General features: G+C 37.2%; 1 long non-coding RNA gene across 1 annotated transcript; it reads right to left on the bottom strand.

The window, feature by feature from the left end:
* Window positions 1-1,123: 1,123 nt before the first annotated feature.
* Window positions 1,124-18,910, bottom strand: LOC137021131 (uncharacterized). The gene is made up of 3 exons (XR_010895281.1): window positions 18,839-18,910; window positions 17,592-17,654; window positions 1,124-1,352 (listed from the first exon to the last, which is right to left on the bottom strand). It is a non-coding gene; the product is annotated as an uncharacterized lncRNA (long non-coding RNA).
* Window positions 18,911-22,657: the final 3,747 nt, after the last annotated feature.

Here is a 22,657-nt window from a genome sequence, read left to right on the forward strand (position 1 = left end):
GCTCTGAGATGCTTTATACATGTTATGAGAACTTCAGAACATTAAAAAATCAACTACAGTATTAAAGTTCATCTTTGGTTGTTTTTCTGCAGTATTTACTTGATCTAAGAATCATGTGTTACAGTGCTCATTTCCCATCTCACCGATCACAAGTTTATGTGTGTGTGTGTGTGGCTCTGCGCAGTGTCGTATTTCATACACTGTCATGCTCGTCAAGTCCTATGGTTTTAAAATATCTGGTGGTTGATGCTGCGCTAAATTAGAGTCGACATGGTAGGTTGAAGCAGCTTTGAGGTTATTGAGGAGCCTGTCTGTCGGGTCTGTATTTTAAGCTCATTACAAGCATCAACTCTCATTTTCTCGGAGAGTGTAAGAGATATGGAGACAAATGGCGAGAGATAGAATGAATAACTGAATAAATATTAGTCAGGGCTCTTCTCTGGGGCGGGCCGCCAGTGTTTCTTGAGAGATTAAGAGAGACTGAGAGAGAAGGAAAAGGGTTACTCTCATGAGAGAGAGATGGAGGAAGAGGATGTGGTAAAAACTCTCATGGGGGAGAGGAAGGTACAGTATTTAAACCCCTGAAGCGGAGAACAGATCTCTCTCTGTCCCTGTGGATGTTTCACTTTTTAAGCATGATAGCATAAATCATCTTCAGTCTGCTGACTTCCTCTTCTCATGACTGGCTCACTCACAGCCCACATATATAAAAACTTTGTACAGTAATGAAAATACATCGCAGAAAACATTTATTTAATTAAAACTATAATAATATTTCACCATATTACTATTTTTAGCAATTTTTGATCAAATAAATAGCTGGAAATGGACTTCTTTTAAAAATATTTTAGAAATCTTACCAACCCCAAACTTTTGAACTGTTGTGTATATTTATGGTTTAATTCGCCATTATGGATCATAAAAGAAACAACTTTAAAATGAGCCATCCTAATGGGCAGCACTATATAATGCTAAATATGTAATGCTACATAGGCAGCTCTGTTTTGGAAAAGAGCAATAGTTACACTGGACATGGAAAGCAAACAGTTTCTATGAAATTTAAAGTATTTTATTGCAATATGAGGAACATTATATTATACTTGTTCAGTATTATGCTGTTTAAATTAAATTGTCTGTTTCTTATTGCTGTTCATGTCGGGTAGCGGAGCTATCCCTGTCTGTAAGTAAGACAGGCTCATTTTTCTTGCTGTCAGATGCAGGAGCATCTCTGTTTCTGTCACTCACATTTGCACAAACATGTCGGGCACAGTGGTGACAGGATCAGGTCTGAACCTCATGTGTGGTGGTCCTGAGCAGATGACGGATGAGTAGGATGGGCTGACACCTTCCATCTGTCTCAAAAAACAAATCTGAATCATCTCAATGGCTCTCACTGTGAGAAAGATACACTTAGAACATAAGTTAGTTTAAAACACATAACAAAGCACTGATGTACAGCTATTTAGCATTTTGAAGGTATCCTATTGATTCCTTAGCCCTTAAATGCATGAATGTTTTGCCAATCATTATTACATATTCGGGTCTTTATCGACCCGGAATGTACAGGTATATCTAACAAGGATGGATCTCTAAACTTTTATGCCCCAATGGTATAAAACTGTCCTGATATTTTAATAACAATTTATAAAATGGTTAGTTTCTATCTTTGATTCTGATTGGTCAATAGCTGTGTTTTATTCACAATAAAACGCGGCTATGACCGCTTCTTTTGACCGTTTATTACCTGCATTCAGATTTAGCATTTTCCTACAGGTCAGTCCTATGTTCATAATAAAAAATCTGTTTAAATGTCCGATGTATTATCTTGTCCTTTTAACAGTTAAGGGGTTTTCCCATGACTGACAGCGCTAGTCAAAGCATTTATCAGTTGCATCTTGTTCCGTGTTCACAACAATTCAGTCTTTTCAATGTAAAAGTCTTCGCTACTGACTGACACACTTATAAAGACAGTCTTTGCCGCCATCTATTGGCGTAATAATGTAACTTCTATTTCTGTTCATGGTCAGGGACTATTTTTTTCCGGTGGAAGGAAGGCTTTTAGTGAAAGTTATTACTAGTTAATACTTGATTACGTGATCTGCAGAAAATCGCTGAGCCATGTCAAGGTTTGCTGATGATACTTGTGTATTCTTTAGTTTTAAAGCTGCGGTCATTACTATGATTGATCCATCATGTCAAAGTTGTTTATCAGACATTGCCACATTGAGAAAGAAAGGTGAAATGTATTTATTGGGATGTCAGAGATTCAGTATTGTTGCAGAGAAAAAAAGTTAAAAAATCTTAGAAAAAAGTTAGAAAATAGACATTCTTTAACAAATCTGTTTTTTGTTGTTGTTTTTTTTTTTTCTTGTTATATTGTTGATAAAGAAGAGATTGAGGTGGAGCCCTAATTAAAAAAAATAAATAAATGGCAGTTGCTAAAGACCTGAGGTATGCATTTAAGATTAATTGGGAAAGTCTGATCTGATTAAAATAATTCATAAATTAAAATAACTCAAAATAAATAAATAAATAAATTCATAATTAAACTAACATAGAAACACTGAATACTACTCAATATTTTTTTTAAATAAAATAAAATAATGAACAAAGTATCCAATAATGTTCCCTTGCAAAGCAGAAACATCTCTGAGTTTAAAACCCTCACTTTGGAGATTAATTGTAATTTAATAGTTTTCAAACAGTATTTTCCTATAGGCCTATGGCTGAATGGCACTACAGAAGGGACACCGCAGAGTGGCCTGTTTGGAAGCTCACTGCTCATTGGCTAGTGCCTAAAGGGTCTTCATGGGACGGCTGGATCTGTGACTTTACTCCCCAATTATCTCCTCTCCATCTCATCCCACCGCCGCAGCTTCAGTGGGCTCTGCAGTCACTCCTGCAGCTCGGCTTCTCTAATGGACCCCTCCATGCACAATCTGCCCACAGTCACTGGAGCATGTGCCAGTCAACATAACAGTATGAGCCCTCCGCATCGTGCTTAATTAGCCACTCCAACTGTTAGAGGAGGAAAGGGAAATGGGTCTTAAGTAAGAAATTGGAAGTTGAGGAATCATCAAGTTTCATTCCTCAGTCCCAGCTTCCAGGGCTCTGTCGATGTGTCTTATCCTCTTTTTCCTTCTCCATACTGTTCCCAACCTTCCCTGGCAGCCTGCCGGGTGGATTCAGACCAGCACTGAGCAATTAGTACCTTCCACTTGGGATTCGGGATTAGCATGGTGCCCGTATCTGAATCAGTTTGAAGCCCTGATGGATGTTTGCTTGGACACCTGTCTGTGCCAGGAGGAGGGAGCAGGTGATGGAAAGGAGCAGAGGAAATAGTTTCATATGGCTCATTTCATATAGTTTAATATTTTCTATCTTATTTATGGGAAGGACATTTCTGAATTTTTTGAGGGTTACACACTGTCACTGATATGTTAGTGGGGTCATCTCTGAGAGAGACATGCTGATATCACATGCTCTCATCTACTCAGATAAGTGCTTTTTACTGAAGTAGATTCTTTGGAAAGGTTTTGACCAAATGTTTCATAATCATTTGAAGTCCACAAGTGGGCTTGTGTAATTTGGCCACACATCTGTCTGTCTGTCTGTTGACTCACTAGCTGCATTTCCATTACAGATTTGTGTAAAACGTTTGTGATATTTTCTAAATATCAATAAAAAACGATGTTATGTGACTAAAACATCTCTTTTTTTTCTCTCTCGATAAGTCATTCCAAAAATCATTGGAATGGATGCTGGTATGTTGGAGCAGCCACATATGAGGTGTTTCTGGGTGTTTCTCCCTCCTATCTGCTTCGAAGTCTTGATAAATTCAAATTGTGGCATTTCTTTGTTGTTTAGAATCCAGTAGTCCCGTAATACTTTTGTCTTTTATGAGTTTAATGAAAAACTCTCATCTTCTGTCCAAACATAACGCACCCTCTATAAAGAATGATTGACTTTTACATAAGACAAGTTTCCATTGCAGTTTTGCAAAATGTTCCTTTTTTTTAAAATTGCCTGAAAAACCACCTGCGAAATTGGCGTGTTTCCATTGAGCGTATTTTCAATTCGCAATTTCAAATTGCGCAATTTAAAGGGTAACGTAAATGCAGCTACTGTCTATGTATCCATCTGACTGACTATGTATATGTCTGTAATCCAAATATCTCTCTGTCTGTCAACCAAATATATGTCTGACTACCTACATGACTGACAGTTTATGTGTCGAAAATAAATAAAAATGGGATGCTTTGTGTTTTTGACTTGGTTGTTGAAAATTCAGATGGCTTGATGAAACATTACCATTGCGCTCTGTGACTTCACAGTAAACTTCCCATTACTGATAACGACATTTAGAATAGCCTCAGCTAGATAATGTTTTTTTTCTTCTTCTTCTTCTTTTTCAGATCTAATATTGATGATGACTTCTTCCCTAACACATACTGTATGTGTCTGGGATTTTATCCTTATGCCTTACTGCTACCTTTTGTACTTTTCTGTTTGACTTCAGACTTTGGACATTGGTTCTGTATGTGTTCATATGTGTATACCTGCATGGCTCCTCATCAAGGACATGTACAGTGCCTTGCAAAAGTATTCATACCCATTAAACTTTTCCACATTTTGACACATTACAACCACAAACAAAAAATATATATATTTTATTGGGATTTTATGTCATAGACCAACACAAGGCGGTACATAATTATGAAGTGAAAGGAAAATAATAAATGGTGTCCAAATTTTTTTACAAATAAATATCTGAAAAGTGTGATGTGCATTTGTATTCAGCCCCCTTTACTCTAATACCCCTAACTAAAATCCAGTGGAACCAACTGCCTTCAGAAGTCACCTAATTAGTAAATAGAGTCCACCTGTGTTTAATTTAATCTCAGTATAAATGCAGCTGTTCTGCAAAGCCATCAAAAGTTTATTAGAGAACATTAGTGAACAAACAGAAAAGACCAAAGAACACACCAGACAGGTCAGGGATAAAGTTGTGGAGAAGTTTAAAGCAGGGTTAGGTTATAAATTAATATCCCAAGCCTTGAACATCTCACTGAGCACTGTACAATCCACCATCTGAAAATGGAAAGAGTATGGCACAACTGCAAACCTACCAAGATATGGCCATCCACCTAAACTGACAGGGCGGGCAAGGAGAGCATTAGTCAGAGAAGTTGCCAAGAGGCCCATGGTAACTCTGGAGGACCTGCAGAGATCCACAGCTCAGGTGGGAGAATCTGTCCACAGGACAACTATTAGTCGTGCACTCCACAAATCTGGCCTTTATGGAAGGGTGGCAAGAGGAAAGCCATTGTTGAAAGAAAGCCATAAGAAGTCTTTGCATTTCGCAACAAGCCATGTGGGGGACACAGAAAACATGTGGAAGAAGGTGCTCTGGTCAGATGAGACCAAAATTGAACTTTTTGGCCTAAATGCAAAATGCTATGTGTGGTGGAAACCTAACACTACACATCACCCTGAGCACACCGCCCCCATCCTGAAACATGATGGTGGCAGCATCATGTTGTGGGGATGATTTTCTTCAGCAGGGACAGGGAAGCTGGCCAGAGTTGATGGGAGAGATGGATGGAGCCAAATACAGGGCAATCTTAGATGAAAACCTGTTAGAGTCTGCAAAAGACTCTAGGAAAGCATGGAGGTTCACCTTCCAGCAAGACAACGACCCTAAACATACAGCAAGAGCTACAATGGAATGGTTTAGGTCAAAGCATATTCATGTGTTAGAATGGCCCAGTCAAAGTCCAGACCTCAATCCAGAATCTGTGGCGAGACTTGAAAATGCACTGTAGGCCCATGTCTTCTCTTTACCTTTTAGACACACTCTGCATCCACTGGCTCCATGTGTACATCTAGACCCATGAGCTGCTTAACGGTGGCGGCTCAAGCCAGAGCCTTTAGCACCCTGGGACACTGTCCCCTTCTGTCCCCCACTTTGATTTCCAATATGTCCAACTATGCAGACAGATGGCGAGAGGGTAAACACTTCCTCCACGAGGCATCGTATACACAACCCTCTTGGTCCACTGAGCCCCTCCAAATTGGCACAGGATGGAGCGCAGGGCAAAAATTGGGGTGTAATGTAATAGAATATTTGATTGGCCTCCACAGAGCGGGTTACTGGGACTCGTGCCATGGTTAATGCGCCCGTATTTGGCTGGCATTTCTTCTCCTGCTCCTCTCCTTCCAAATTTTATTTGATAACCCTACAATTTCCTTCTCTATTGCTCCTTCTCTGCCTGTCAAAAAATGCTTGCTTTTTAACAAATGTTTGGGCTGGTTGCTCTGGCCTTTAGATAGTGGAAAATCTGCTTGTCAGACTGTGAATGAATCATTATAGCTCTGCTGGATCTCCTCTAGAACTAGACAATGAGAGTGGACATGTTCAAGTCTGAGTTTGCTTAGAGCATTAGTGTAGTGTTTTGTTTGTGCAAGTGAGTGTGTGTGTTTAGGTTTTAGGTGTTTGTAGAGACAGTGATTAACAGCAGTTCATCTGTGACAAACAGATGAACTGTGAGAGGCATCAGTTTGCCTTGCTCATATTTGCCGACTTTAGATGATTCATCTAATTTGCAGACTAGTAAACCTCCATCATTTCAGGTGATTAACTCAGGTACTAAATGGAAGAACAAGAGATACATTAGTTTGTTTTTTCATGGTGTGAACAATGAACATTGGAAGAGTTTGATTTAATTGTTAAATACAGCAAACCATAAGCCTGGAATACATATTGACTTGGAATATAAACAAAGGAAACTGTAACAGTGTTGCTTCATACAGACTGGAATTCATGAATTTTTGATTAGCCCTGGCAATTTGAGGCATGACAACTTGATGCAAATGATCAGCGGACAAAATGTGACTTATGTGGCAATAGGAGTCCACGTGATCTGGAATTTTGCATGAGGGTAAAATATTTCGCTATTCAGATTTCACAACGGGTTCAAGTTGGTCATGCAGATTCACCAAAATGTCGCTATTGTGACCAACCCTTGACTCACTGTTTGACATCTTCATGGTCTACTTTATGCTACTTAAAAACTTTTAATAAATTGACCAAAAAGTTAGAAGATTATCTGACCAAACCTGGAACGGTTTGGATTAAAGCTGTCCTGAAAGACTGAGAAAGAAAAGAAGATTTTAACAAAATACAAACTGCCACAAAAAACTCTGCACTCGCTACCTAAGGACAGAAAGTGAATCATGACATTTGGCCAAGAATATCATTTAGGATTTTTTCCACTAGGTGTCCAAAGACTTTTCAAATAACCTCAGGGCATGTGCATGATGAAAATTACAACGTTTTGTTTCAATACACCAAAGCACTGGTAAATGCAGCCAAAAAAAAAATCAAAATGGCCAACATGCACTATGGCTGACCTAAGCATATTGGATATCATTCTATTCACTCTGTATGACCCATAGAATCTAAAGAGCAATATTATGTTCTGTTATAACATTTTTTTTTTTTTTTTTCCTTCACAATCATTTACCATATAGTTCTACGAGCAGTCATAGATTCCCCAGTGAATGATATCCTATAATAGGGCCTTCATACCTTTGCTGTTTGGTTTGTAATAACACGTAGATACTGTATAATTCTTTCATTTGCATGATATTATATACATTGTATCATACTAATATTTCTATACCTCACACCTCTAACATGGAACCTGTTTCTAAAAAAAAAATTAGACTTTATTCAACAATATCTAGTGATGGGCATTTTCAAAACACTGCTTCATGAAGCTTCAAAGCTTTACGAATCTTTTGTTTCGAATCAGTGGTTCGGAGTGGCCAAATCATGTGATTTCAGTAAATGAGGCTTTGTTACGTCATAAGTGTTTCGAAATTTCAATAGTTCATGTGAATTTGGCAGTTTGATATGCGCTCCGAACCACTGATTCGAAACAAAAAAGATTTGTAAAGCTTCGAAGCTTCATGAAGCAGTGTTTTGAAATCGCCCATCACTAGATATTGTTGAATAAAGTCATTATTTTGTTTGTTTTTTTGGCGCATAAAAAGTATTCTCGTCACTTTATAATATTAACTATGTACTCTTGTCTCTGTACTCACATGAACTGTTTTAAATATGTTTTTAGTACCTTTCTGGGCATTGAAAAAGGAAATGCTGGCAATACAGGATTTTATCAAAAATATCTTAATTTCTGTTCCGAATGTAAACGAAGGACTTACGGGTGTGAAACGACAAGAAGGTGAGTAATAAATGACATAATTAAATTTTTGGGTGAACTAACCCTTTAATGCCTCTGCCACAATATTTATTTGGTATTATTTAGTATTTAATTAATTAATTATTTATTCAGTATTATGCAATTAATTAATTAATAAAAAATTTTAATTAATAAAAAAGAATTTGATCTGATTTTTTATCAATATTAATTATAATTATTTATAATTAAATAATTTGATTTATTTTATAGTATAAATAATTTATATAGCACATAAAATGCCTGTCAAAACTGAAAAACAGTACATGAGACATTTTGAGAGAAAACAAATAGGCAACATAAACACACAGGACTTCTTGCCTTTATATAAGGCAATAGCAATAATGTCACCTTCACCCTTGTCGCCTTAAAAGTCTCTCTTCAACACATACACACATCACAAGAAGACAGTTCCTCATGCTGTGCCAATACCATGTCACCCTTCATGAATCATGCAACTTAAACAAATATACAAGCTTTGATTCAGTGGAGTGGAAGGCTTTCGGCCCCGCAGGTGGTCACACATTCAGTCACAGCATCCAGTGGTCATGCCTGACCCCCTCTGGCCTCTCACATTGCCCTTACAGCAATTTGCTCACTTACACAAACACACACATACACACACTCTATGACAGGACAGCAGGGGTCTTTGAGGGGGATGAGTGTGTGAGTTTAGGATGTAAGTCAGACAGGGCAACATTTACTCCCATTAAGAGCGTGAGCTCTCAGGAGCACATGAAGGGCACGCTGCAGGGGACTCTCTTCACCTCTCTCTCTTTTTCTCTTCTTTTTCTTTCTGTTTTCTTCATCTTAGCCACTTAACAAAGGCAGCTGCCCATTTTGTATTAGAGGATTTGATCCAACCAATGATTTGGCTGTATCCATGAGCCCACTCTTACCTTGAAAATAAGAGTACATGTATGTGTACAAGAGCTCATGTCAGGAGAGCAATGTAAATCTTTATCATATCCTAGTCTACATATTTTTTTCTGTTCTTCGAGGTGTAACAGTAGATACTTAGCACACATAAAACTGTAGAAACCCAGCTGTAGACATCTCAAAGCTCACTGACAACAGGAGAGAAAAATCACAAATGCTTCTTCTAGTAATGAGGTTAAATAAACGTCCTTTTAATTTTTTTATTCTCATACGCTGTCTATGTCCAGCGCTTCCAGGTTCAACGTCCGAACGGCAATTTGTTATTGGTCGGCTCCCGCGTCAGCATCACACGCATGCGTCATGCTGCTCACGTGACCAGCGTCGGCCAATTCTGAGCCGGCATTTGGACCTGGAAGCATTGAATGTATACAGCGTATGAGAATGACACAGAAGAGAAGATGTTGTTAAATAAAGTTGTTATTTTTGTTTCAAAAAAAGTATTTTCGTCACTTCATAACATTAAGGTTGAACCACTGCAGTCACGTCGACTATTTTAACGATGTCTATAGTACATTTCTGGAACCTGAAAGTGGTGGTTAAATTGTTGTCTACTTAGGAGTCAGAGAGCTATCGGATTTCATCAAAATATCTTAATTTGTGTTCCAAAGATGAATGAAGGTTTTACGGGTGTGAAACAACATGAGGGTGAGTAATTAATGACAGAAATTTTATTTTTGGGTGAACTAACCCTTTAATATCTTAAGTTATTTTGAGTCTGAAGTAAAATTATATTAATTTAAGAATGTGTAGATATTTATCCTGGAAAACAAGTGTTTGACAGAATGTTATCTAATTTGAGAGGCAGCACACAGTAAATGATGAATAAATACCCTCTTTACAGGATATTAATTTACAAATCAAAAATAAGCTGTTTAAAAAATGATTTGCAGTTATGTTTGAAATTTAAACATCATTGAAGATCAACAAGTTAAATATCAATATCTACTCATTATGATATACCACAGTACCACACGACTGCAAGCCCATAAAATTCCCTTTCGAAGTTGAACTCAACATTGTGACTTAGATCAACTCTACTGGAATCAGTGTGACCGGTGCCTGAAGCGCATTTGCCAACACAACAATTTCATCAGCCGACAACAGTATATGACGTCACTACCGGAGCGCCCGTGAGTATAAGAGGGCGCCTGCAATATACGTCATCAGCTTTTTTGTCTTCAGGAGCCATTTGTTTGAGTTAGCGCGTGTGAAGGCATCTAACATAGATAAGCATTTGAACAAGCGTTTCGGGAAGTGTGTACCTCCCTATCCAAGGTTTTTGACAATATGAGGAAGCTCCTTTCATGCTTGAGGAATGTGAAACAAAAACCTGCCAGTGGGGTAAGAAGTGTCTGCACCCCGCTGCTCGGGCCATGCGGTCGCTGAGGAACAGCAGAGACTTGTGGGGATGGCAGGTCAAGCTGGCTGAGGAGTTCGAGAAAGGTATGTCTCTCGCGTGTTTCTCAGTCACTGGCTTGAGCAATCTGCTGAATCAGGATGTACTCTCTCTTGAGTCTTTGGATCCAGCAGATGGTGTTGCTGGCACTATCCAGCCAGGATGAGGCAGATGTGGTTGACACATATGATGAGTTGCTGGAGGTAATGGCTCGTGCCATGACTAGATTGGATCTAGTTTGGGGGCGCGAGAGACAGGAAGTGGCTTTTGGCAGACTCGATGGGCGGTTCCTGATGGGGCATATCCGCCCTGCTCCAATGAGCCTTCCGTTTCTTCCCGAACTGTGGACCACCTCGTGCTTGAATGGCAGGACGAATGCTGCAGCAGGTCAGGTTGGTGGTTCTGTCACTTGAAGTGGTCGCTGAGCTGTGCCGTGCCACAGATTTGATCCTCCGGGGCACCAAACAAACAGTGCTGCTGGGGGCCATGGAGAGGCATCTGTGGTTGAACTTGGCGGACATCAAGGAGAAAGAGAAAATCTTTTACCTTGATGCACTGGTCTCGCCCCTCTGAGCTTTTTGGCATGTTTGCAGACACGGTAGTCAGGAGGTTTTGAGAGGTAAAGGTGTGGTCGGTGGCTTGTACATGCCATGCCAGGGGTCCTGGTCCATCATAGTCTGAAGACTTGAGGTAGGGAAAGAGGGAGAGCATCTAATCCTTCGAGGATTAGAGCACAGAGGAGGCTTGATGGTAGGAGGAAGAGACAAGAGCTCAGAGAAGTGATTGAAAGAAAGCAATTTGGTAAAGTGGACCGAATCGCTGAGGAGATGTAAATGGTGTTTATTTTATTTTATTTTGATTATTTTAAGATCCGCCTTCTGATAAGTCTGGCACAGGGCTTGAGCTGTTGAATTCCTTCCCCATAAAAATTGGGTGTTTAAGTAAGGAAACACCTGGGGTATGTAACCAGATAGCTTGTTTTTGGACTGATTATAATCTTTGTTGCTCCATTACAATCTTTAACAGCAACCATAAGACTGGTAGCATAAGTATCCTTGCCTCCCCTTTCTGGTACTGCAGGATACCCCTTAGGATAGAGCAGGGCCAGCCCCTTTAGCAATTATGGTGGTGGGCTAGAATTGCTCTCCTTTGGTGGGATATATCAACTCAGGGTTAAGTAGGAGGGCTGGAATAGCGAGACAGTCAGACTTTGAAGAAGGGCCCTTCTCCCCTCAGAGTACTTCCTCAAGGGAGAGGCAGGGTGAACTTGTATTGTATATTTATTCTGTCTTCCTAATACTATTACCTTCCCAACCACAGTTGGGCTTTTTAAGAAGGATATTTGCTTCCCTTTTTCCCTTTTTTAGTTGTTCCTGGTAGTAGACAACATTAAAGAGTCGAGGATGTTTGGCTGGAGGGGGCATCCCTCCTTGTTTCTGTCAGTATAATGCTGATTGAATCAAGTACAGGCTATAGCAGGCTATCCTAGATGAGTGTGTAAAGAGGGCTGAGCTGCTTCCCCCAAGATTCTGGGGTCTTTAAGTAGAATAGCTGCCCGGTGGCTCCCTTTTAGAACGCCAGTAATATTAAGGGTTGTAGCTAGCACTTAGCAGGCTCCCCTTTGTAGGCTCTTCTTCAGGATTGAGACTTGAGCAGAACCCTCCCCCACTGTCTGGGTTTTAAAGTAGGGTCCTCCACTCCCCGTTGGAGCCCTAACCGATCCCTTAGAACCTAACAAGTAGAGGTATTTTTCCTTATAGCATCCCTTCTTGTTGTCGGGCAGGTAATGTTAAATAATCTATAGTTTGAAAACAATGATGTCTGTTTTACACACAGTTACTTTGTTGATTTTTTTATTCCTCAGCCTATAAATAGTTCAGAATGAAGTCAACGCAGAAAAAAAACTCAATTGTGTTTTGGAACAAATTGATTGAAGTGAATGATTCAATGACTCACTCAAAAAGACTTCTCACTTTAATTTCTGAATGAATCGTGGGTTTTGAGTGCATTGATCAAATTAATTATTTAATGAAAAATAAAAAAACGCTAACACACAGACTTACAGTCTGTCTGGACTGAACAAACACAGAGAAGCCCAATGATACAAACAGTGAAAAGTCTCAGTAAATTAAATTTAGATTAATAGGTCACTAGTTTCTACCTGTAAGAATGGATATTATATTGGATATTCTAACAGATAATATTTTGTATTATCATTGTTCACGGTAAGTCTCACTTCAAAAGTACACTGTAAGGTTCATGTTACTGTTCTACTTTGTTAGGTTCTCTATTACGGTATTTCACCCTCAGGTCTTTACAAGGAATACTGTTGGTTTTTGTCATGCTGTCTGTATTCTTTAAGTACTGAAGCATGAAACCCATGTCTGCCTTGACCTTCACCAGAACTAACCTGTGTGGTCAATTAGTAGCCGGACTGTCTTAGTCACACACATAATGAAAGCTAATGATGAGCTAAAGATAACATCAAGTCTTTTCTTCTTCCCTATTCACAATATCTAACGCTGACACATCTCAGTTCCGCTTCATAATTATCCTCATCAGCTGTATTGATCACATGAGGGAGAGCTCACACTAATCAATGCTCCTTACATGCAAACATACACAAATGAACTGAAGGAGGATATATCTTTGCTGGCTCTGGTGGAGACCCAGGTGTTTGGTTCAGGCTGGCAGAATGAAGCACACTGAAACCCATTAAAGCCAAAATGCCTCCAGATAAATAGAACAAACTTTGTTTCCCCTTGTTTGCTTGTAGGTGTATTACAATGAAATGTGATTCTATCTATCTATCTATCTATCTATCTATCTATCTATCTATCTATCTATCTATCTATCTATCTATCTATCTATCTATCTATCTATCTATCTATCTATCTATCTATCTATCTATCTACCTATCTATCTATCTATCTTCTTATACAGCATATTTTCTAGGACATCATGTGAATTTGCAGAGATTTTGGTAGGAGACGCCCTCTGTCCAGTCTTTAGTCCATGGTGAATTGGATCACTGTCCTACTTGGACTAATGGTCTAAAAAGAATCTAAAATGAAAAAAAGCCTTGAGGGACTAGTGGAGTATCAGATTCAATGTCACTTACTTTTGAAGACAGACTGTACGTCCCTTGTTGCAACCGGATATTTTCTGATGTACTTTTTAAGGCAGAATAGATAGACTATATAAAATTTTTCATTTGTATGCATAAAGAAATGAAGAAAAATATATCATGCTTTTTGAATTTCTTGAACTTACTGTGATATAGCTAATGAACAAAGAGACATTTAGAATCATACAAATTCATCAGCTATTTCTGAGTATATTTGCAGTTATCATACAGAAACTATCCAAAAATATTATACATTGTACAACACACTTTCTAGAATCCCTTGTTGGTTATCAAATCAAATACACTGTGCAAAATAAAAAATGTATTCTTAAGAAGTATTTTATCCAACTTTCAACTTTGCAAGTAAAATTTATTTTTGAAGCATAATATTTTGAGACTGTTTTCAGACAATATATCTTTAATACAAGTTTTGTTTTTGTATTTTGTCTTGATGCAATGGCATTTTTTCCATTTATTTCAGTATAAATAAGTGAAAAACAAGTGAAAAATATCTGCAAGTGCAATAAGACAAAATGCACTTATTCAAGATACAGTTTATCAAAACAAGTCTTAATATCTTATTCAGCCGTGCTCTCAATTAAATACATCTTTTAAGGTTACACTATGTAAATTTGGAATCTCTAGCAGTTAAAAAACAAAACTGCATGCATTTCGCAGAAAAAAGTTTTGGTTGTGCTTCACATATAAACATTGATCAATGCACACATCAGTTATGGTAAACGGAAGCTAAAACATGTTCTCTTGACGCATACGAGAACCAGTGAGGTTCATTCTCGTGTGTTACGCAGCACGTTTGAGCTTCCGCAAGAGGTTTGTTCTCACGCATCAAGCAAGTTCGGTTGAGCTTCTGTTTATGTTCAGTGATCAATGTTTATATGTGAATAAAAGCCTGAATTAAATCTGTTCATCATATGAAGTCTCTTCAGAAAATTTGGACTGAACCACTAAATTCATATGGATTAGTTTTACGATCTCTTTATGAACTTTTTGAAGCATCAAAGTGGTAGGTGCGTACAATGGAGGGACAGAAATTGCTCAGATTTCATTAAAAATATCTTCATTTGTGTTCCAAAGATGAATGAAAGTCTTACGGGTTTCTCTGACGAGTGGATGCAATGAGAATTTTTTTGTTTGTTCGTGTGACATTTTCCTGTGAAAACCATTCCGCTTGGTCTAAAATATAAACGCTTATAATAGACCTACCATAGTGAATTAGGGTGAGACAAAAACATGTTTTGGAAGAAGGATTGATAATGTATTGAGTTACTTAAATGTTGTTAATTTTGAACAAAAATTAGTGTACTTCAAGAATTGTACTGAGAAAAAAATAATAAGTAAAAAAAAACTATGTAATTTTCATTGATTGGTCAGCTGCTGCATTCTAAGTAAAGACAGGGAAATGCTGAATAACTGATTCTCATCCTGTCCCCATGTTCTGTCTCTACAAGTAACAAGTAATAATTTAATTTTAATTCAACATTTCATTTATTTATTTAGTGAGTAGCTATGTAATATGTGGAATAATATACAGTCAGACAGTCATCATCACATAAAACTCTTCAAGATGACACGAGACCCTTTATTTTGTGATAATGACAGTCTGACTGTACATTATCCCTTACGTCAATGTTTGTATGAGTGTGTATAATCAGTAAGTCTGAGTTCATAGCCACCATCACCAGACAAAAAAAGACTTCACACATTTAAGTTTTAACAGTTCTAAACTTTAACCCTGCAGGGAGCTAATTAACTTCCCTATTTTAACACATCTCTGATAATTGAGAGTCAGAGGGACAGCTAAAGCGGTGTGTGTGTGTGTAGGTGTGTGTGTGTGTGTGTGCACTATAATGGCCAATCTGACAGTGGCAGGAGCACTGAAAAAAAAATGGCATCAAACAGTAACTCAACCGTCTAACCAACCAACCAACCAATCTCACTTTACAGCAAACAAGCAACATAGAAACCACTTAGAGCAACCGTATTTACATATGTGATTAGCATTCATGTCAGCAGTTTGAATCTATCCATCACTCTTAACTCCACTCCTGCATTACCAAGGGAACATTTTTAATGCTTTTAACTCAGTAAGCAATGCTGAAATAATTGTTTTATATCAAAATTGAATGCAAATGGTGCTCAGGTGGTAAATTAGGTCTTAAAAGGGTAAAATGAATCAATTATTCATAATATTTTGTCTTCACTGTTGTTTTGGCACATCTGTAATTATTATAGTGGCACTGTATGCTGTTGTCCTAATGAATGGAAAGATGACATTAAGTGGCTAAGTATTGCCTGCACACATACATGTACAGTCGTTCATACAAAAGTACACAGAGTATTCGCAGTGAGCCGGAACTGAACAAAAGGGATTACGGTCCCCCCCTTTGTCACCCTCCAGTAACGTGGGTGAAAATCCTTTGAGCAACTTTGGCGCAAATTTATTAATATGATTTACATAAAGTTAAAGTTCCCGCAGCCAAGCGGGGCACTCTAAAATAAGGCAGCGTGACAGAGTCCATGCGTTATATATGTCACGCCTACGGCTGGAGGACTCTCTGGGGAGCGCTGGCCTGAAAATGACAGAAAGTGAGGAAGGAGCCCAGATACAGCCGAATCACTCATTTTCTCCTCCGTAGGAGGAAAAAAGGGACAAAACTGCTCTGTAGGGCTAATGCCTGAAAGAACTTTTTCTATTTTCAAACAATCTCAGGAGTAGTGCTTTTGACCTGAGATGTGCACTGAAATATGTGCTTTATATACAGGGACCTTTTGAATGGGAGTATCTGTGAAAGAGGCTTGTGAGCTCAAATAATGAAATTCAGGGGTGAGGTCACATAAGGGGCGGATCACATTGGTCCATTAAGATTGACCGTTGAGCCACCCAAAGTTGGTAGAATATTTGTTTGGATTTAATAAGAAGTTGCATTATATTATATTCACAATTATTAGGTTTACATAGATTATTGTTGAAATTTTGTGGTGAGTATGATTTATTTTATTCATGCATTCAATTCATTAAAAGCAACAATAAAGACATTTATAATGTTACGAAAAATTTCTGTTTCAAATATATTGCTGTTCCTTTGAACTTTCTATTATTCAAATAATCGGGAAAAAATGTATCATGTTTCCACAAAAATATTAAGCAGCACAACTTGTTTTCAACGCTGATAAAAAGAAATGTTTTTTTGAGCAGCAAATCAGCATATTAGAATGATTTCTGAAGGATCTGGAGTTTAGCTTTTCCATCACAGTATCACCATTATGTTTAGGGACTTTTAGTATGTTTTCATTAGTTTCATGTTTCCTTTGTTCAGTTTTCACGCTTCTTTTTTGTCTACATTTGGTTCAGCTGCGTTTGATTTATTATCTTGTTTGTGTTGTTCTATAAGTTGTTCCCTCTCAGTCACTCATTTGTCCTTAATTCATGCTTTTGCCTGTATCAAACCAGGTGCCACTAAGGAATAAATTACATTTTAAAATATATTAAAATAAAATGCATTTATTTAAAATTGTAATATATTTATATTGTAATATAAAATCTGTATTTTTGATCAAATAAATGCAGCCTTGTTAAGAATAAGAGATATCTTTTAAAAAAATGGTCGACTCCAAAGTTTTGAATAGTAGTATACATCTTTATATAAATATTTATTATATTTATGGTTATTATTAAAATGCATATGTTCTGTTCTCAATATTTATTATATTTAAAATATTTTAATATTTTATATTCAATAAGCTGAGCTATACATTTGGGCTGTGTAAAATGATCAAATATGGTTTATAATAAAGAAATGGGGAACACTTTATAATATTCACAATGAAATAAGAGAGTACATACAAATTAGTGATCCATTTGATTTCATCGAGGTCCATCCTTTTTGGCCTCACCACTGATGCAATTCTACAGGAAACAGAGCACATAATGTTCTGAAAAAGTGCAAAACAATAAGTTTATGTTTTAATAGAATTTACATCTTAAGTAAGGTGCATGTCAACCTTGGATTAAATAATCTGACTCTTTTCAGTGCTCATATTGCAACTAGATTGACATTAACCCATTAAGGTAACTCTTTACAATACTGTTCAGTCATTAATGAATAACTACACAGAAATAAATAAGTAACACTACTAGTAACTACTATTAACTAACAAGCAATTCTGATTAGCTATAATCAATAATTACTATTTTTTCATACCTTCCAGAGGATTACTAAGGTTCATAATTAATGTGAATATTGCATAATGCATAATTAATTCTAAAGTGAAGATCATGGTAACCCGCTAGTAATGATTCAAGTATTACCAAATCCTTCAGAATGATTCTTGTTCAGTTTCTTGATAGTTAATAGTTTTTTAGAATGTCATTATTGTATTACTCGTTTGTTCATGTGTTATTCATTATGACGGAACAGTATTCTAAAGTGTTACCTCCATTAATTATGTCACATTTCTTAACAGGCTGATGATGATCAGTAAGCCTTCAGGGCCGAAGTCACATATGACATATGATGTGTTATTTGGAGTGGCAAATATCACAACATCATGCAGGTGAGAAAATTCCTCAAGAGAAACAGCAACAGATCCTAACATAGCCCTGGCACGCAATCCTCACACAAACACACACACACACACACACACACACACACACACACACACAGTGAGAAACCCAAGCTGAAAACATTCTACTTATTTTGATGCCAATTATACTGTGAAATACACACACTGGTGTATGCTAATAATTTAATATTCAAAATTATAATGTTTACTAATTTAGCTCAAACAATTGGAAGTCTTGTATGGAGTCAGTTACGTGTCAAAAATGCTGCAATGCTAAACTCTTTTTTCCACCTATTAAGCATAACAGCGAATGAATAAGCATTGAAACAACATATGTTTGTCCATGCTGCTGTGGTCCTCTGTTTTTGACAGGAAATTCATAAACCACAGCAGCATATTAATTACAGCGACAGGATCCGTGCTATATTTAATATGCACACCGCATCACTGGCATTACGCGACTTTGTTTTCCACTCAGGCCATCGTGTCAGCAGTAATCAAATCTTAATGTTGACAACAACACCTCACCAATCAATTGCAGGGGGGGAAATGGTCATGTTTTCCCTTCTGAATTTTAATCCTTCGTCTCTCTGACCGCTCTCATACCTATACTGAGAGAGACTGTGATTCTAATGTTAATAACGGTGGCTTGAAGTCCAAGACTGTAATTTATTTTGCAATGTAACATTTAGGCTAACCCAGCCAAAACCAACAAATTACCATCAAGGTTTCTGTATTAATTCCATTTACCTCAACTGACCTCAAATGTCTAAAGTTCAAAAGTAATTTTGGTAACACTTTATAAGTTAATGTTAACAAAGATTAAATACTGTAACAAATGTATTGTTCATTGTTAGTTAATCAAAAGTTGTACTTTTATTAAATAACATTAATGTTGGTTGGTAGTTCATGTTAGCTTAGGTTCATTAAATAGTATGAACAGATACAAGTTTTGATTTCATTATTATGTATGAGTAAATGTTGAAATTAAAGGGTTAGTTCATCCAAAAATGAAAATTCTGTCGTTAATTACTCACCTTCATGTCCGTGTTCCACACCCATAAGACCTTTGTTCATCTTCAGAACACAATATTTTTAATAAAATCCGATGGCTCAGTGAGGCCTGCATTGACAGCAACATAATAAACACGTTTAGATGCCCAGAAAGCTACTAAAGACATATTTAAAACAGTTCATGTGACTACAGTGGTTCAATCTTAATGTTATGACACGTCAAGAATACTTTTTGTGCAACAAAAAAAAAACAAAATAACGACTTTGTTCAACAATATCTAGTGATTTCACAACACTGCTTCATGAAGCTTTACGAATCTTTTGTTTCGAAACAGTGATTCGGGGCGGTATCAAACTGCAAAGTCACATGAACTACTGAAATTTCGAAACATTTCAAAACACTTATGACGTAGCAAAGCCTTGTTTATTGAAATCACATGACTTTGGCAGTTTGATACATGCTCCGAACCACTGATTTGATACAAAAGATTCCTAAAGCTTCGAAGCTTCATGAAGCAGTGTTTTTTTGGTACACAAAAAATATTATCGTCACTTCATAACATTAAGGTTGAACCACTGTAGTCACATGAACTGTTTTAAATATGTCTTTAGTGGCTTTCTGGGCATTGAAAGTGTTAATTATCTTGCTGTCAATGGAGGCCTCACTGAGCCATTGGATTTTAACAAAAATATCTTAATTTGTGTTCAGAAGATGAATGAAGGTCTTACGGGTGTGGAACGACATGAGGGTGAGTAATTAATGACAGAATTTTCATTTTTGGGTGAACTAACCCTTTAATAGGCTATTACCTGGCTCCCTAGCTCGGGAGATTTTAAATAAATAGAACAAGCTTAATTTACAAAATGGTTTTAAAAAGTATTCTTAAAACTTTGAGCCTATCAGAGTAGAAATAACTTTGCAAAACACTGTTACTCCAAACTTTCTTTGTATAAAAGTATTTTTTTTTTATTTTATCACAGAAGGTCATTTCAATATTTCAGTTTGTAACTGGTGTTTGATTCCACACCATAACCAGCTTTGGAATGTGTTGTTTGTTTTAGTAGATCACAGTTTAAATCACTACTAGTGTTCCTTGTATTGAGGTGAGTCAGATTACACTCACATTGATGATGTTCTTTCTCAGCAGCGGCCTGGACTGTTTTCCCTAAATATTCTAACAGAGAAAACACCTGTGACCAATTCGCAGAGAAATTTACATTTAAAACTATTTCAGCTGTGTTTATCTGTTTGATGGAGCAATACTGACCTCTAGTGTCTGACACATCCACATTTGAGTTTAAACCTTGCTGAATGTATTGACAAGTCAGCTTCAACAAGTCAGCCTCGAGCTGGTACTTTGACAAAATAAGAGTTGTATTAGCATAAAACGCTCTCTGGGATTACATATTTAAAATGCTTTAAAGCATACTAGGCAAAAACTGACCTTACTGACTAATTTGATTGAAATAAGTGTCCTGAGTAGAAACACTCGCTTTTGTTACAGCCTCACTCAGGCAGCAAGGATGTGATAACCAATCAGAAATCTAAGAATCGGCTCTCAGCCAATGGTGTGTGTCTATGGGCGGGGCTATCTGTTTGTCCAAACCTTAAATTGAATGAGTTATCTTGGGGTTTCGTTTGGGGTTTTAAAATGGCGTTATTATTAATAAAATAAGATCTGGTTAACATACTCGAAGAGACTTTTTGTTGTACAACATGAATTGCATACATTCATACTTGAATTTTAAGTCGTTAGGCTTAAGTCCTTATGGACTACAACAGTAGTCTGATTCCACAAACACATAAACTCACATCCTAGTGATACTTGTAGTCCTAGTACGCTTGCGTGTACATTATGTTGGAGCACACTTCAAAAATCACTAACCATGAATCTTATTTTACTCATAGGCCTAAACAGCTATTCTAAAAACTCATATACCCAGGGGAACCCATGGCACAAAAATTATAGGCTAAATGTTTTAGGGCTGTATAGAGTTTGGGAAACCTGTTTGGAAACACTATTTTTGAAGTTTGGTATATTCTTCAGAAATAGTTTAAAGTTAAATTTAAACACAAGTGTGGTTTGGTGCAAATTGATTTAGTGGCCTTATTATAATATATCTGATAATCTGAGTCATATGCGTTTACACAGATATAAAACTAACCACATTATGTGTTGTAATTACTGCATACCTGAAAAATAACTCATTTTTATATTTTACAGTGCCCTCTCTCCCTGTCGGTGAATCTTTCCTATGACATATTGAGGTAATAAAATGTCTCTCCTTAGGGATGGCCACATTTACTCTAATTAAACACTTACGCTGCGACCTTATTGTGCCAGGCAGTTACCATAGAATGCTAATACATCTTCTGGGCTCCATGTCAAACTAGATTTCCCTTCTCCAATTTACAGAGAGAAGGGGAAAAAAGATGCAAGGTCATTACCACAGAGGGCCCAATTACATGAAATAATCTCCGCCGTAAAAACAAGCTCTGCTGAGAGTTCACCAAGTGACACAGAATACCTACAGCATTGTGTATGTGTGTGTTTGTGAGAGTGTAAGGAAGTTGCTGAGACATAGACATGTAATATAAGAAGTGAATATGCTTGTAGCTGTCAGTAATCAACAGCTTGATGGCAATGAGGTCATTTTCTCAAGACAATGAAGTAATTACAGCTTGATATCAAATTTATCATACCATGCATTCTAGATCGTGTTGCTCAGACTGAGATTAAAGGGTTAGTTCACCCAAAAATGAAAATTCTGTCATTAATTACTCACCCTTGTGTCGTTCCACACCCATAAGTCCTTTGTTCATCTTCAGAACACAATTTTTTTGATAAAATCCGATGGCTCAGTGAGGCCTCCATTGCCAGCAAGATAATTAACACTTTCAGATGCCCAGAAAGCCACTAAAGACATATTTAAAACAGTTCTTGTGACTACAGTGGTTCAACCTTAATGTTATGAAGTGACGAGAATACTTTTGTGTGCCATAGAAACAAAATAATGACTTTATTCAACCATATCTAGTGATGGGCAATTCAAAACACTGCTTTCAAAGCTTTACAAATCTTTTGTTTTGAATCAGTGGTTCGGAGCGTGTATCTGCCAAAGTCATGTGAAACATGAAACATTTCGAAACACTTATGACGTAACGAAGCCTCGTTTACTGAAATCACATGACTTTAGCAGTTTGAAACACGCTCCGAACAACTGATTCGAAACAAAAGATTCGTAAAGCTCAGATCAGGTCTAAAGGGTTCATTTAGCCAAAAATGAAAATACTGTCATCATTTACTCATCTTAGTGTTATTCTATATCTGT

This window comes from Chanodichthys erythropterus, chromosome 6, assembly GCF_024489055.1.
Source record: "Chanodichthys erythropterus isolate Z2021 chromosome 6, ASM2448905v1, whole genome shotgun sequence".
NCBI classification, from domain to species: domain Eukaryota; kingdom Metazoa; phylum Chordata; class Actinopteri; order Cypriniformes; family Xenocyprididae; genus Chanodichthys; species Chanodichthys erythropterus.